Raw genomic sequence first — 15868 nt, 5'->3', positions numbered from 1 at the left:
CACCAGGGAAGAACATGTCAGCAGTCCCTGGGCATCCACAGGCCTACGTGGGAGAAGGCGAGGATCCGAGATTGCATTCCCTGGTAGGGGCCCATCATCACAGACAACCACGAAGCTTCTATAGCTCGAGGGGCCAGGGCAATGTGTGGGCATCCAGCACAGTGGGAGCCTGCAGGGGTGGGGAGGACAGCAAAGCCAGGAAAGGCAGGGATGCTTGTGGAGCCCCCCGTGCCTTCAGGAGCCACAGTGACAGTCAGCAGGTGCTTCGAGGAAGCACAGACAGTTTACTCCGGGTAACTTCAGCAATCGCTGGGCAGACTTAATAAGGTTCTGGAGTCCTACATTAGCCAGATTCAGTGACAGTGGTACCTGTGTTTACATTTTAAAAAATCGGGGCAACATTTGCATACCGTGAAATGCACATCTTAAGAGGATATACGTTTTGCCAACAATATACACCTAGAACCAACACCACAACCAAGATATGGAAAATTTCCATCATCCCAGGAAGTTCCCTGTGCTCCATTCCAGTGAATGCCTACCACCCATAGCCAACTCCTGCTCTGATTTCTATCACTATAGATAGTTCGATCTGCCTTCAACATTAATAAAATTATATAGTGTATATTCTTCCCTGTCTGGCATCTTTCATTCAACATGTTTTTGAGATGCATCCATGTTATTGCATGAATCAGCTGAGTTGTATTCCATTATATGAATACATAACAGTTTGTTGATCCCTTCTTCTGTTGGTAGACATTTGGGATTGTACTTAGTTCTTGCCTATTATGAATGAAACTCTTAGAAACATTTGTGGACAATTTCTATGTGGGCATCCATTTTCATTTCTCTTGGGTAAACATCTAAAGGTAGAATTGCTGGGTCATATAATACATGTATGTTGAAATTCCTAAGAAACTGCTGCTTTTCAGAAGTGCTTATACCTTTTTAGTCCTCACTAGCAATGAGTTCCAGTTATTTTGCATCCTTGTCCACATGTGGTGGTGTCAGTCTTTTTAATTTTATCCATTCTAGGTGTTGTAAAGTGGTGTTTCTTTCTTTCTTTTTTTTTTCAAAGTGGTGTTTCATTGGGATTTTAATTTGTAGTTCCTAGAGGATTAATGATGTTGAGCGCCTCTCCTGTGCTCATTGGCCATTCGTATATCTTTTGTGAAAAGTTTGTTCAAGTCTCTTGTTCATTATAAAAGTGGAATTGCTTAACTTTTCATTATTGATCTGTGTAAGTTCTTTATGGATTTTGAATACAGGGACTTTACCAGATACATGAATTGTGAATATTTTCTCCCCATGTGTGGCTTGCTTTTTTGTCTTCTTAACAGTGACTTTTGATGAGTGGAAAATGTGAATCTTGATTATTTATCAATCAGTTTTCTTTTAAAGTGAGTGCTTTTTTTGTATCTTCTCTAAGAGACTTTTACCTACCAGGGGTCATTAAGACATTTTCTTGTTTTTTTTTTTTTTTAAGATTTATTTATTTATTTTAGAGAGAGAGAGAGGCATAAGGAGAGGGAGAGAAAAAGAATCTCAAGCAGACTACCTGCTGAGCACGGAGCCTGATGTGGGGTTTGATGCCACGACCCTGAGATCATGACCTGAGCTGAAATCAAGAGTCAGATGCTTAACCAACAGAGCCACCCAGGTGCCTCTTTCCTGTGTTTTTGTCTAGAAGATTCATAGTATTGACTTCTCTAGTTAGTCTATGATTTATATTAATATTTTGTGTATAGCCTGAGGTAGGAATTGAGGGTCATTCCCCCCACCCCTATGTTTATTCAGTTCTTCCAGTGCCATTTGCTGAAAAGGCTTTTATTTCCCCCATGGAAAGATACCTTGGTACCTTGTTCAAAGTCAGGATGTATGGGTCTATTTCTGGATTCTCCATTTTGTTTCACAGATGTATTTACTGTTCTAATCCTAATACTGTATTGTCTTGATGACTCTAATTTAGTAATTAATTAGGTAACATATTTCTACCAAATTATTCTTTTTCATTCTGTTTTTGTCTTTTTATAAGTTCTTTTCATTCCCATAAAAATTTTAGAACTCATTTATCAGTTCCTACAAAATTGATTGAGATTGCTTTGAATCTATAGATCATTATTGACTCTTTTATATCGAGGCTTCTAATATCAGAAGACTAATTAGGATATCAATCAATGTTGTGTCTTCCAAACCATGAGCACGATACACCTTTCCATTTACTTAGGTCTTTCATTTCTCTTACTGATATTTTGAGAGAATGGTCTTGCATGTCCTTTGTTAATGTATTTCTAAGTATTTTACGTTTTTTAATTTTTTTTAAATTTTATTTATTTATTCATGAGAGACAGAGAGAGAGAGAGAGGCAGAGGGAGAAGCAGGCTCCCAAGGAGCAGGGAGCCTGATGCGGGACTCGATCCCAGGACCCTGAGATCATGACCTGAGCCGAAGGCAGACGCTCAACCATCTGAGCCACCCAGGTGCCCCAGTATTTCATGTTTTTGATGCTAATGTAAATGGCATTGTTTAAAAAAATTTTTTTTTTTAAGATTTTTATTTATTTGTCAGAGAGAGAGAGAAAGAGAGCACAAGCAGGGGGAGCAGCAGAGGGAGAGGGAGAAGCAGGCTCCTCACTGAGCAAGGAGCCCGATGTGGGACTCGATCCCAGGACCCTGGGATCATGACCTGAGCCGAAGGCAGACGCTTAACAACTGAGCCACCCAGGCGTCCCAAAATTTTCTTTTCTTTTCTTTTTTTTTTTTTTTTTGCTGCTGCCATTGTATAAGAGTACCATTCACTTTTGCATACTGACTTATCTTGCAACTGTGCTAAATTTACTTATGGTTAACAATTTCTCTGTAGATACCTTAGGATTTTCTGGATAAATCATTACACTCTCTGTAAATGAATATAATTTTATTTCTTCTTTTTCAACCCTTGTCTTTTTCCCCCCCCATTGCATTGGCTAGGATCAGGACAATGTAGAATAGATACAACGAGAGGACTTTTTTTCTTGCCTTATTTCCAATCTCAGGGGGAAAGCATTTAATATTTTTTTTATTCTTTTTTTTTTTAATTTTTTTATTCTTATGTTAATCCCCTTACATTACAACATTAGTTTTAGATGAAGTGTTCCATGATTCATTGTTTGTGCACAACACCCAGTGCTCCATGCAGAATGTGCCCTCCTAAATACCCACCACCAGGCTAACCCATCCTCCCACCCCCCTCCCCTCTAGAACCCTGTTTGTTTTTCAGAGTCCATCGTCTCTCATGGTTCGTCTACCCCTCCAATTTCCCCCACTTCATTCTTCCCCTCCCGCTACCTTCTTCTTCTTCTTTTTTTTTTTCTTAACATATATTGCATTATTTGTTTCAGAGGTACAGATCTGAGATTCAACAGTCTTGCACAATTCACAGCACTTACCAGAGCACATACACTCCCCAGTGTCTATCACCCAGTCCCCCCATCCCTCCCACCCCACCCCCCACTCCAACAACACTCAGTTTGTTTCCTGCGATTAAGAATTCCTCATATCAGTGAGATCATATGATACATGTCTTTCTCTGTTTGACTTATTTCACTCAACATAATACCCTCCAGTTCCATCCACGTCATTGCAAATGGCAAGATCTCATTCCTTTTGATGGCTGCATAATATTCCATTGTATATATATACCACTTCTTCTTTATCCATTCATCTGTCGATGGACATCTTGGCTCTTTCCACAGTTTGGCTATTGTGGACATTGCTGCTATAAACATCGGGGTGCACGTACCCCTTCGGATCCCTACTTTTGTATCTTTGGGGTAAATACCCAGTAGTGCAATTGCTGGATCATATGGTAGCTCTATTTTCAACTTTTTGAGGAACCTCCATACAGTTTTCCAGAGTGGCTGCACCAGTTTGCATTCCCACCAACAGTGTAGGAGGGTTCCCCTTTCTCCGCATCCCCGCCAACATCTGTCGTTTCCTGACTTGTTAATTTTAGCCATTCTGACTGGTGTGAGGTGATATCTCATTGAGGTTTTGGTTTGGATTTCCCTGATGCCGAGCGATATTGAGCACTTTTTCATGTGTCTGTTGGCCATGTGGATGTCTTCTTTGGAAAAATGTCTGTTCATGTCTTCTGCCCATTTCTTAATTGGATTCTTTGTTCTTTGGGTGTTGAGTTTGATGAGTTCTTTATAGATTTTGGATACCAGCCCTTTATCTGATATGTCATTTGCAAATATCTTCTCCCATTCTGTCGGTTGTCTTTTGGTTTTATTAACTGTTTCCTTTGCTTTGCAAAAGCTTTTTATCTTGATGAAGTCCCAATAGTTCATTTTTGCCCTTGCTTCCCTTGCCTTTGGCGATGTTTCTAGGAAGAAGTTGCTTTGGCTGAGGTCAAAGAGGTTGTTGCCTGTGTTCTCCTTTAGGATTTTGATGGACTCCTGTCTCACATTGAGGTCTTTCAACCATTTGGAGTCTATTTTTGTGTGTGGTGTAAGGAAGTGGTCCAGTTTCATTCTTCTGCATGTGTCTATCCAATTTTCCCAACACCATTTGTTGAAGAGACTGTCTTTGTTCCATTGGACATTCTTTCCTGCTTTGTCGAAGATTAGTTGACCATAGAGTTGAGGGTCCATTTCTGGGCTCTCTATTCTGTTCCATTGATCTATGTGTCTGTTTTTGTGCCAGTACCATGCTGTCTTGATGATGACAGCTTTGTAATAGAGCTGGAAGTCCGGAATTGTGATGCCACCGGCTTTGCTTTTCTTTTTCAACATTCCTCTGGCTATGCGGGGTCTTTTCTGGTTCCATACAAATTTTAGGATTATTTGTTCCATTTCTTTGAAAAAAGTGGATGGTATTTTGATGGGGATTGCATTGAATGTGTAGATTGCTCTAGGTAGCATTGACATCTTCACAATATTTGTTCTTCCAATCCATGAGCATGGAACGTTTTTCCATTTCTTTGTGTCTTCCTCAATTTCTTTCATGAGTATTTTATAGTTTTCTGAGTACAGATCCTTTGTCTCTTTGGTTAGATTTATTCCTAGGTATCTTATGGTTTTGGGTGCAATTGTAAATGGGATGGACTCCTTAATTTCTCTTTCTTCTGTCTTGTTGTTGGTGTATAGGAATGCCACTGACTTCTGTGCATTGATTTTATATCCTGCCACTTGACTGAATTCCTGTATGAGTTCTAGCAGTTTTGGGGTGGAGTCTTTTGGGTTTTCCACATAAAGTATCATATCATCTGCAAAGAGTGAGAGTTTGACTTCTTCTTTGCCAATTTGGATGCCTTTGATTTCTTTTTGTTGTCTGATTGCTGTGGCTAGGACTTCCAATACTATGTTGAATAGCAGTGGTGATAGTGGACATCCCTGCCGCGTTCCTGACCTTAGGGGGAAAGCTCTCAGTTTTTCCCCATTGAGAATAATATTTGCTGTAGGTTTTTCATAGATGGCTTTTATGATATTGAGGTATGTACCCTCGATCCCTATACTCTGAAGAGTTTTGATCAAGAAAGGATGCTGTACTTTGTCAAAAGCTTTTTCTGCATCTATTGAGAGGATCATATGATTCTTGTTCTTTCCTTTGTTAATGTACTGTATCACATTGATTGATTTGCGGATGTTGAACCAACCTTGCAGCCCAGGGATAAATCCCACTTGGTCATGGTGAATAATCCTTTTAATGTACTGTTGGATCCTATTGGCTAGTATTTTGGTGAGAATTTTTGCATCCATGTTCATCAGGGATATTGGTCTGTAATTCTCCTTTTTGATGGGGTCTTTGTCTGGTTTGGGGATCAAGGTAATGCTGGCCTCATAAAATGAGTTTGGAAGTTTTCCTTCCGTTTCTATTTTTTGGAACAGTTTCAGAAGAATAGGTATTAATTCTTCTTGAAATGTTTGGTAGAATTCCCCTGGGAAGCCATCTGGCTCTGGGCTTTTGTTTTTTGGGAGATTTTTGATGACTGCTTCAATTTCCTTAGTGGTTATAGGTCTGTTCAGGTTTTCTATTTCATCCTGGTTCAGTTTTGGTAGTTGATACATCTCTAGGAATGCATCCATCTCTTCCAGGTTATCTAATTTGCTGGCATAGAGTTGCTCATAATATGTTCTTATAATTGTTTGTATTTCTTTGGTGTTGGTTGTGATCTCTCCTCTTTCATTCATGATTTTGTTGATTTGGGTCATTTCTCTTCTCTTTTTGATAAGTCTGGCCAGGGGTTTATCAATCTTGTTAATTCTTTCAAAGAACCAGCTCCTAGTTTCGTTGATCTGTTCTACTGTTCTTTTAGTTTCTAATTCATTGATTTCTGCTCTGATCTTTATGATTTCTCTTCTCCTGCTGGGTTTAGGCTTTATTTGCTGTTCTTTCTCCAGCTCCTTTAGGTGGAGGGTTAGGTTGTGTACTTGAGACCTTTCTTGTTTCTTGAGGAAGGCTTGTATTGCTATATACTTTCCTCTTAGGACTGCCTTTGCTGCATCCCAAAGATTTTGAACAGTTGTGTTTTCATTTTCATTGGTTTCCATGTATTTTTTTAATTCTTCTTTAATTTCCTGGTTGACCCATTCATTCTTCAGTAGGATGCTCTTTAGCCTCCATGTATTTGAGTTCTTTCCGACTTTCCTCTTGGGATTGAGTTCTAGTTTCAAAGCATTGTGGTCTGAAAATAGGCAGGGAATGATCCCAATCTTTTGGTACCGGTTGAGACCTGATTTATGACCTAGGATGTGATCGATTCTGGAGAATGTTCCATGGGCACTAGAGAAGAATGTGTATTCCATTGCTTTGGGGTGGAATGTTCTGAATATGTCTGTGAAGTCCATTTGGTCCAGTGTCATTTAAAGTCTTTATTTCCTTGTTGATCTTTTGCTTAGATGATCTGTCCATTTCAGTGAGGGGGATGTTAAAGTCCCCCACTATTATTGTATTGTTGTTGATGTGTTTCTTTGCTTTTGTTATTAATTGCCTTATATAATTGGCTGCTCCCATGTTAGGGGCATAGATATTTACAATTGTTAGATCTTCTTGTTGGATAGATCCTTTAAGTATGATATAGTGTCCTTCCTCATCTCTTATTACAGTCTTTGGTTTAAAATCTAATTTGTCTGATATAAGGATTGCCACCCCTGCTTTCTTTTGGTGTCCATTAGCATGGTAAATGGTTTTCCACCCCCTCACTTTCAATCTGGGGGTGTCTTTGGGTCTAAAATGAGTCTCTTGCAGACAGCATATCGATGGATCTTGTTTTTTAATCCAGTCTGTTAGCCTGTGTCTTTTGATTGGGGCATTTAGCCCATTTACATTCAAGGTAACTATTGAAAGATAGGAATTTAGTGCCATTGTATTGCCTGTAAGGTGACTGTTACTGTATATTGTCTGTGTTCCTTTCTGGTCTATGTTGCTTTTAGGGTCTCTCTTTGCTTAGAGGACCCCTTTCAAGATTTCCTGTAGGGCTGGTTTTGTGTTTGCAAATTCCTTTAGTTTTTGTTTGTCCTGGAAGCTTTTTATCTCTCCTTCAATTTTCAATGACAGCCTAGCTGGATATAGTATTCTTGGCTGCATATTTTTCTCATTTAGTGCTCTGAATATATCCTGCCAGTCCTTTCTGGCCTGCCAGGTCTCTGTGGATAGGTCTGTTGCCAATCTAATGTTTCTACCATTGTAGGTTACATATCTCTTCTCCCGAGCTGCTTTCAGGATTTTCTCTTTGTCTATGAGACTCGTAAGTTTTACTATTAGATGTCGGGGAGTTGACCTATTTTTATTGATTTTGAGAGGGGTTCTCTGTGCTTCCTGGATTTTCATGCCTGTTTCTTTCCCCAAATTAGGGAAGTTCTCTGCTATAATTTGCTCCATTATACCTTCTGCCCCTCTCTCTCTTTCTTCTTCTTCTGGGATCCCAATTATTCTAATGTTGTTTCGTCTTATGGTATCGCTTATCTCTCGAATTCTGCCCTCATGATCCAGTAGTTGTTTATCTCTCTTTTTCTCAGCTTCTTTATTTTCCAGCATTTCATCTTCTATATTACTGATTCTCTCTTCTGCCTCATTTATTCTAGCAGTTAGGGCCCCCATTTTTGATTGCACCTCATTAATAGCCTTTTTGATTTCTACTTGGTTGGATTTTAGCTCTTTTACTTCTCCAGAAAGAGTTTCTCTAATAACTTCCATATTTTTTTCAAGCCCAGCTAGTATCTTTAAAGTGATGATTCTGAACTCTAGATCTGACATCGTACTAATGTCCATATTGAGTAGGTCCCTGGCAGTCGGTACTGCCTCTTGTTCTTTTTGTTGAGGTGATTTTTTCCGTCTCGTCATTTTGTGCAGAGGAGAATAGATTAATGAGAGAACAAAATGCTAGCAGAGTAACCACGTCCCCAGAAAATATACTCTAAACAAATCAGAAAAGACCTGAAGCAGTGGGATAAGAAGGGGAAAGAGAGGAAAAAGAAAAAGAAAAAAAAAAAGAAAAAGATAAAGATAAAAACAAAAACAAACAAAACAAAACAACAACAACAAAAGAAAAACCAGAATGTTATCAAATATGATCTATATGGTATATAGATCAGTGCCACACACTAGATTTGGGGTGTGTTTTGGTCTTTTAGAAGAAAGTGTCTCCCAAAATTTTAAAGAAAGAAAAACTTATATATGTACAAAAATAAGGGTTGATATGATAAAGGGATGGAAAATGACTGTAAAAATGGAAATTATAAAAAATTTTATAAAAGGAATTGATAAGAAGTTGTTTTAAAAAAGAAAGAGGATTTAAAAAAAGAAAAAAGAAAAAGAAAAAAAAAAGGGAGAGGATGTGATCAGGCAGGGGAATAGAGAACACCATATACTAGAGATTTAGGGTATATTTTAATCTGTTAGAAGAAACTATCTCAAAATTTTAAAGAGAGAACAACTTATATATATAAGCCAAAAATATGGGTAACTACTATGAAGGGATAGAATATGACTCTAAAAATGAAAAATAAAAATTTTTTTTTTAAAAAAAGGGATTGATAAGATGTTGTTTGAAAAAGGGAAAAAGAAAAATTCAAAAAGAAATAAAAAGACAAAAAGACAGTTAAAAAAAAAATTAACTTTAAAAGACTAAGGAATCATGGTAAAAAAGCCGTGAATTCTATGTGCAGTAGTCCCCTAGCGCTGGAGTTCTGCCGTTCTCATTGATCGGTAACCTTGGTCTTGGCCGGCTGTTCTCGCTGATCTTCTGGGGAGGGGCCTGTTGCCGTGGTTTCCAAATGTCTCTGCCGGAGGCGGAATTGCCCCACCCTTGCCCCCTCCCGGCTAAGTCATCTGCTCGGGTTTGCTCTCCGGGGCTTTTGTTCCCTGCGAGCTTTCCGTACAGCTTTGGAGGCGGAGAGTGAAAATGGCAGCCTCCCAATCTCCGCCCCGGAGGAGCCGAGAACTCGGGGCCCCGCTCCTCAGTGAGCCCCCAGATAAAAGCAGTCAATCACTCCCATCTCCCCGGTCTCCGGCCGTACTCCGTGCTCACCCGGCCTGCGACCGCGCGCCTCTATCTCTGGCACCCGACCCCGGGTGGAGTCTCCAAACCCAGCAGATCCCTGTGGTGCACTCCTGTGCGGCTCCTCCCGGGGGAGGAAGGTGAGTCTCCCCGGATCTGCCACTTGTGGGGTCCCTGCTGGAGGAGCAGGGGCCCGACTGGGCCGCGGATCCCGGTTTATGGCCACCCCGAGCTGAGAGCCCGCGCCTGGGCTCCGCCTCTGCAGCCGGCTTCCCTGCTCCGATATCTGGGAGCTCTGCCGCACTCAGGCACCCCCGGTCTTTCTGTGACCCCGAGGGTCCTGAGACCACACTGTCCCAGAGGGGTCCATCCCCCGCTTAGCCACCAGAGTGATGTCCCTCGGCGGAGCAGACTTTTAAAAGTTCCGATTTTGTGCTCCGCGGCTTTATCACTTGCCAGAAGCGGCCGACGGAGGCCCCTCCCCCGCTGTCTATCCTCCCAAATATCGCCTCGGATTCCCTTCTCCGCACGTCCTACCTTCCAGAAAGTGGTCGCTTTTCTGATGAGAGAGTTGTTGCTCTTCTTTTCTTCGATCTCCTGTTGGGTTTGTAGGTGTTCAGAATGGTTTGATCCCTATCCAGCTGGATTCCTGAGAGGAGACGAAATCCAGGTCTCCTACTCCTCCGCCATCTTGCTCCGCCCCCCAAGCATTTAATATTTTATCAGTTAGTATGATGCTGGTTGTAGATTCATCATAGAAGCCTTTTATCAGATTGATGCAATTTTTTTTCTTCTTAGTTTGAATTTCTTCTTCTGAATCGTAATAAATTTTTAGGTATATAGTCAGATGATTTTTTCATTCCCTTTTTCTGTTAATATAGTTCATTACATTAACTTATGATTGTTAAACCAACTTGCATTCTGTGATAAACTTTACTTGGTCATGATGTAGTATTTTTTTATATATTATTAGATTCTATTTGCTAATATTTTGTAAGCCATTTTTGTGCCTATGTGAACAAGGAATGTTTATTGGTAATTTTCCTTCCTTGAAATTTGTTTGTTAGGTTTGGAATCAGTGTCCTTTGGCTTTATAAAACTGGTTGAGGAATATTTTCTCACCCTCTGTTTTCTTCTTCTTTTTTTTTTTTTTTTAAGATTTTATTTATTTGACACAGAGAGAGAGAGCAAGAGAAAAAGAGCACAAACACAAGCAGGGGGAGCAGCAGAGGATGAGAGAGAAGCAGGCTCTCTGCTGAGCCCTTCACCGGGCTCAATCCCAGGACCCTGGGATCATGACCTGAGCTGCAGATAGATGCTTAACTGACTGAGCCACCCAGGATCCCCTTACCACCTGTTTTCTGAGAGAGTTTATGTAATACTGGTATTGTTATTTGCTTAAATATTTGATAGAATCCACCAGTAGAACCATTTAGGCTTCAAGTTTGTTTTTGATTATAAATTCAACTCCTTTAATGGAATTAATGCTTTTCAGATTTTCTATTTCTTCTAATAACAGTTTTGATAAATTGAGATCTTGAAGGAATTTGTCCATTTTATATAAGCTGTCAAATTTACTGGCAATAAAGTTGTTCATAATATTGCCTTTTTAACCTTTTATTGTCTGTAGAATCTGTAGTGATGTTCCTTTTTTCATTCCTGATATGAATAAATTATGTTTACTTTTTTTCTTTCTTAGTCTTTCTACATCAACTTTGTTAATATTTTAAAATTCAAATTTTGGTTTTGTTTATTTTCTCAATTATTTGTTTTTTATTTCATTAATTTCTCCTCTTTATTACTGTCTTCCTTATACTTATATTAGGTTAAATTTGATTGACTTTTTCCGGCTTGCTAAGATGGAAACTTTAAAAAAAATTTTTTTTATTGTTATGTTAATCACCATACATTACATCATTAGTTTTTGATGTAGTGTTCCATGATTCATTGTTTGTGCATAACACCCAGTGCTCCATGCAGAATGTGCCCTCTTTAATACCCATCACCAGGCTAACCCATCCTCCCACCCCCTCCCCTCTAGAACCCTTAGTTTGTTTTTCAGAGTCCATCGTCTCTCATGGTTCGTCTCCCCCTCCAATTTCTCTCCCTTCATTCTTCCTAAGATGGAAATTTTGATCGTTGATTTTATTTTATTTTATTTTATTTTTTTTAAAGATTTTATTTATTTATTTGACAGAGAGAGACATAGCGAGAGCAGGAATACAAGCAGGGGGAATGGGAGAGGGAGAAGCAGGCTTCCCGCCGAGCAGGGAGCCCGATGTGGGACTCGATCCCAGGACCCTGGGATCATGACCTGAGCCGAAGGCAGACACTTAACGACTGAGCCACCCAGGCGCCCTTGATCGTTAATTTTAAATCTCTCTTCTTTTCTAACATGTCCATTAAAAGCCATACATTTCCTCTAATTACTGCTTTAGTTGCATTCCCTAAATTTTGATATGTTGTGTTTTTATTATCACCCAGTTTAAAATATTTTGCAATTTCCTTTGTAATTTCATCTTTGACCTATGGATTATTTAGATGTGTGCCGTGAATTTCCAAATATTTGCAGTTTTTCCATTGTGGTCAGAAAACACACTGTTTAAACTCTCAATGTTTTGAAATTTATTGACACTTGAATTTGGCCCAACATAAGATTTATCTTGGTGAACATTCCAGGTTCACTTGGAAACAATGTGCTTTTTGCCCTTGTTGGGCATAGTGTTCTAAAAATGTCAATTAGGTTAAATTCACTGAAAAGTGTTCATAAAATATTCTATGCATTTATCTATTTTCTTGTCTAGTTTCATCAATTAACAAGAGATGGATGTTAGAATCCTCAGCAATTGTTGATTTATCTACTCTCCTTTGGTTTAGTTAAGTTTTGCTTCATGTATTTTGAAGCCATGCACACATATTTTGGATTGTTACATCTTTCTGATAAATTGTCTCTTTATCATTATGAAATGTCCTTCTTTATCTATGGTTATCTTTCTTATAAAGTCTATTTGACTGGTACTAATATAATCAAACTAGATTTCCTGTTTATTTATTGTCTTTTTTCCACTCTTTTACATTTAACCTAGCTACATTTAAAATGTTTAGATTGCATGTATTGAATGGAGCACTGGGTGTCATATGCAAACAATGAATCATGGAACACTACATCAAAAACTAATGATGTGGGTGCCTGGGTGGCTCAGTTGGTTGAGCGACTGCCTTCGGCTCAGGTCATGATCCTGGAGTCCCGGAATCGAGTCCCGCATCGGGCTCCCTGCTCAGCGGGGAGTCTGCTTCTCCCTCTGACCCTCTCCCCTCTCGTGCTCTCTGTCTCTCATTCTCTCTCTCAAATAAATAAATAAAAATCTTAAAAAAAAAACAACACAAAAAAACCTAATGATGTAATGTATGGTGATTAACATAACAATAAAATAAAAAAATAAAATAAAAAAAATAAAAAATAGCTCAGGATGTGAAAGAAAATAAAATGTTTCTTGTAGATAGCATATAGTTGAATCTCATCTGACTATCGGTGCTTTTTGATTGGAGAGTTTAGTCCATTATATTTAATAATTGGTGGTCTGCAAGCCTACCATCTGTAGTTTATTTTCTAGTTGTTCCATCCGATTTTGTTTGTTCTTCCTTTCCTGAAGACTTTTGCATTATTGTGCTGCTTTTAGCATTCCACTTTAATATCTTTTTTAAAATTCTATTTTATTTAAATTCAATTAATTAACATATAGTGTATTATTAGTTTCAGAGGTAGAGTTCAGTGATTCATCAGTTGTATTTAACACCCAGTGTTCATTACATCACGTGCCCCCCCAATGCCCATCACCCAGTTACCCAATCCCCCACACCCTTCTCTTCCAGCATAGGAAACCCTATGAGAGGGTTTGTCTCCCTCTCTGATTTCATCTTGTTTTGTCTCCCTCTCTGATTTAATCTTGTTTTATTTTTCCCTGCCTCCTCCTATGCGCCTCTGTTTTGTTTCTTTTTTTTTTTATTTTTAATTTAAAAAATTTTTTAAATTTTATTTTATTTATTTTATTTTTTTTTATTCTAATGTTAATCCCCATACATTACATCATTAGTTTTAGATGAAGTGTTCCATGATTCACTGTTTGTGCATAACACCCAGTGCTCCATGCAGAATGTGCCCTCCTCAATACCCACCACCATGCTAACCCATCCTCCCACCACCCTCCCCTCCAGAACCCTGTTTGTTTTTCAGAGTCCATCGTCTCTCATGGTTCGTCTACCCCTCCGATTTCCCCCGCTTCATTCTTCCCCTCCTGCTACCTTCTTCTTCTTCTTCTTTTTTTTTTTCTTAACATATATTGCATTATTTGTTTCAGAGGTACAGATCTGAGATTCAACAGTCTTGCACAATTCACAGCGCTTACCAGAGGACATACCCTCCCCAGTGTCTATCACCCAGTCACCCCATCCCTCCCACCCCACCCCCCACTCCAGCAACCTTCAGTTTGTTTCCAGAGATTAAGAATTCCTCATATCAGTGAGATGATATGATACATATCTTTCTCTGTTTGACTTATTTCACTCAACATAATACCCTCCAGTTCCATCCATGTCGTTGCAAATGGCAAGATCTCATTCCTTTTGATGGCTGCATAATATTCCATTGTATATATATACCACATCTTCTTTATCCATTCATCTGTCGATGGACATGTTGGCTCTTTCCACAGTTTGGCTATTGTGGACATTGCTGCTATAAACATCGGGGTGCACGTACCCCTTCGGGTCCCTACTTTTGTATCTTTGGGGTAAATACCCAGTAGTGCAATTGCTGGATCATATGGTAGCTCTATTTTCAACTTTTTGAGGAAACTCCATACTGTTTTCCAGAGTGGCTGCACCAGCTTGCATTCCCACCAACAGTGTAGGAGGGTTCCCCTTTCTCTGCATCCCCGCCAACATCTGTCGTTTCCTGACTTGTTAATTTTAGCCATTCTGACTGGTGTGAGGTGGTATCTCATTGAGGTTTTGATTTGGATTTCCCTGATGCCGAGCGATATTGAGCACTTTTTCATGTGTCTGTTGGCCATGTGAATGTCTTCGTTGGAAAAATGTCTGTTCATGTCTTCTGCCCATTTCTTGATTGGATTCTTTGTTCTTTGGGTGTTGAGTTTGATGAGTTCTTTATAGATTTTGGATACTAGCCCTTTATCTGATATGTCATTCGCAAATATCTTCTCCCATTCTGTTGGTTGTCTTTTGGTTTTGCTGACTGTTTCCTTTGCTTTGCAAAAGATTTTATCTTGATGAAGTCCCAATAGTTCATTTTTGCCCTTGCTTCCCTTGCCTTTGGCGATGCTTCTAGGAAGAAGTTGCTTCGGCTGAGGTCAAAGAGGTTGCTGCCTGTGTTCTCCTTTAGGATTCTGATGGACTCCTGTCTCACATTGAGGTCTTTCAACCATTTGGAGTCTATTTGTGTGTGTGGTGTAAGGAAATGATCCAGTTTCATTCTTCTGCATGTGGCTATCCAATTTTCCCAACACCATTTGTTGAACAGACTGTCTTTTTTCCATTGGACATTCTTTCCTGCTTTGTCAAAGATGAGTTGACCATAGAGTTGAGGGTCCATTTCTGGGCTCTCTATTCTGTTCCATTGATCTATGTGTCTGTTTTTGTGCCAGTACCATGCTGTCTTGATGATGACAGCTTTGTAATAGAGCTGGAAGTCCGGAATTGTGATGCCGCCAGCTTTGCTTTTCTTTTTCAACATTCCTCTGGCTATGCGGGGTCTTTTCTGGTTCCATACAAATTTTAGGATTATTTGTTCCATTTCTTTGAAAAAAGTGGATGGTATTTTGATGGGGATTGCATTGAATGTGTAGATTGCTCTAGGTAGCATTGACATCTTCACAATATTTGTTCTTCCAATCCATGAGCATGGAACGTTTTTCCATTTCTTTGTGTCTTCCTCAATTTCTTTCATGAGTATTTTATAGTTTTCTGAGTACAGATCCTTTGTCTCTTTGGTTAGATTTATTCCTAGGTATCTTATGGTTTTGGGTGCAATTGTAAATGGGATGGACTCCTTAATTTCTCTTTCTTCTGTCTTGTTGTTGGTGTATAGGAATGCCACTGACTTCTGTGCATTGATTTTATATCCTGCCACTTGACTGAATTCCTGTATGAGTTCTAGCAGTTTTGGGGTGGAGTCTTTTGGGTTTTCCACATAAAGTATCATATCATCTGCAAAGAGTGAGAGTTTGACTTCTTCTTTGCCAATTTGGATGCCTTTGATTTCTTTTTGTTGTCTGATTGCTGTGGCTAGGACTTCCAATACTATGTTGAATAGCAGTGGTGATAGTGGACATCCCTGCCGCGTTCCTGACCTTAGGGGGAAAGCTCTCAG

This window comes from Mirounga angustirostris, unplaced genomic scaffold (genome assembly GCF_029215605.1).
Source record: "Mirounga angustirostris isolate CCGP_5_RB_7025 unplaced genomic scaffold, mMirAng1.0.hap1 SCAF_16, whole genome shotgun sequence".
Lineage (NCBI taxonomy): Eukaryota > Metazoa > Chordata > Mammalia > Carnivora > Phocidae > Mirounga > Mirounga angustirostris.
This window is presented reverse-complemented; position numbering follows the sequence as displayed.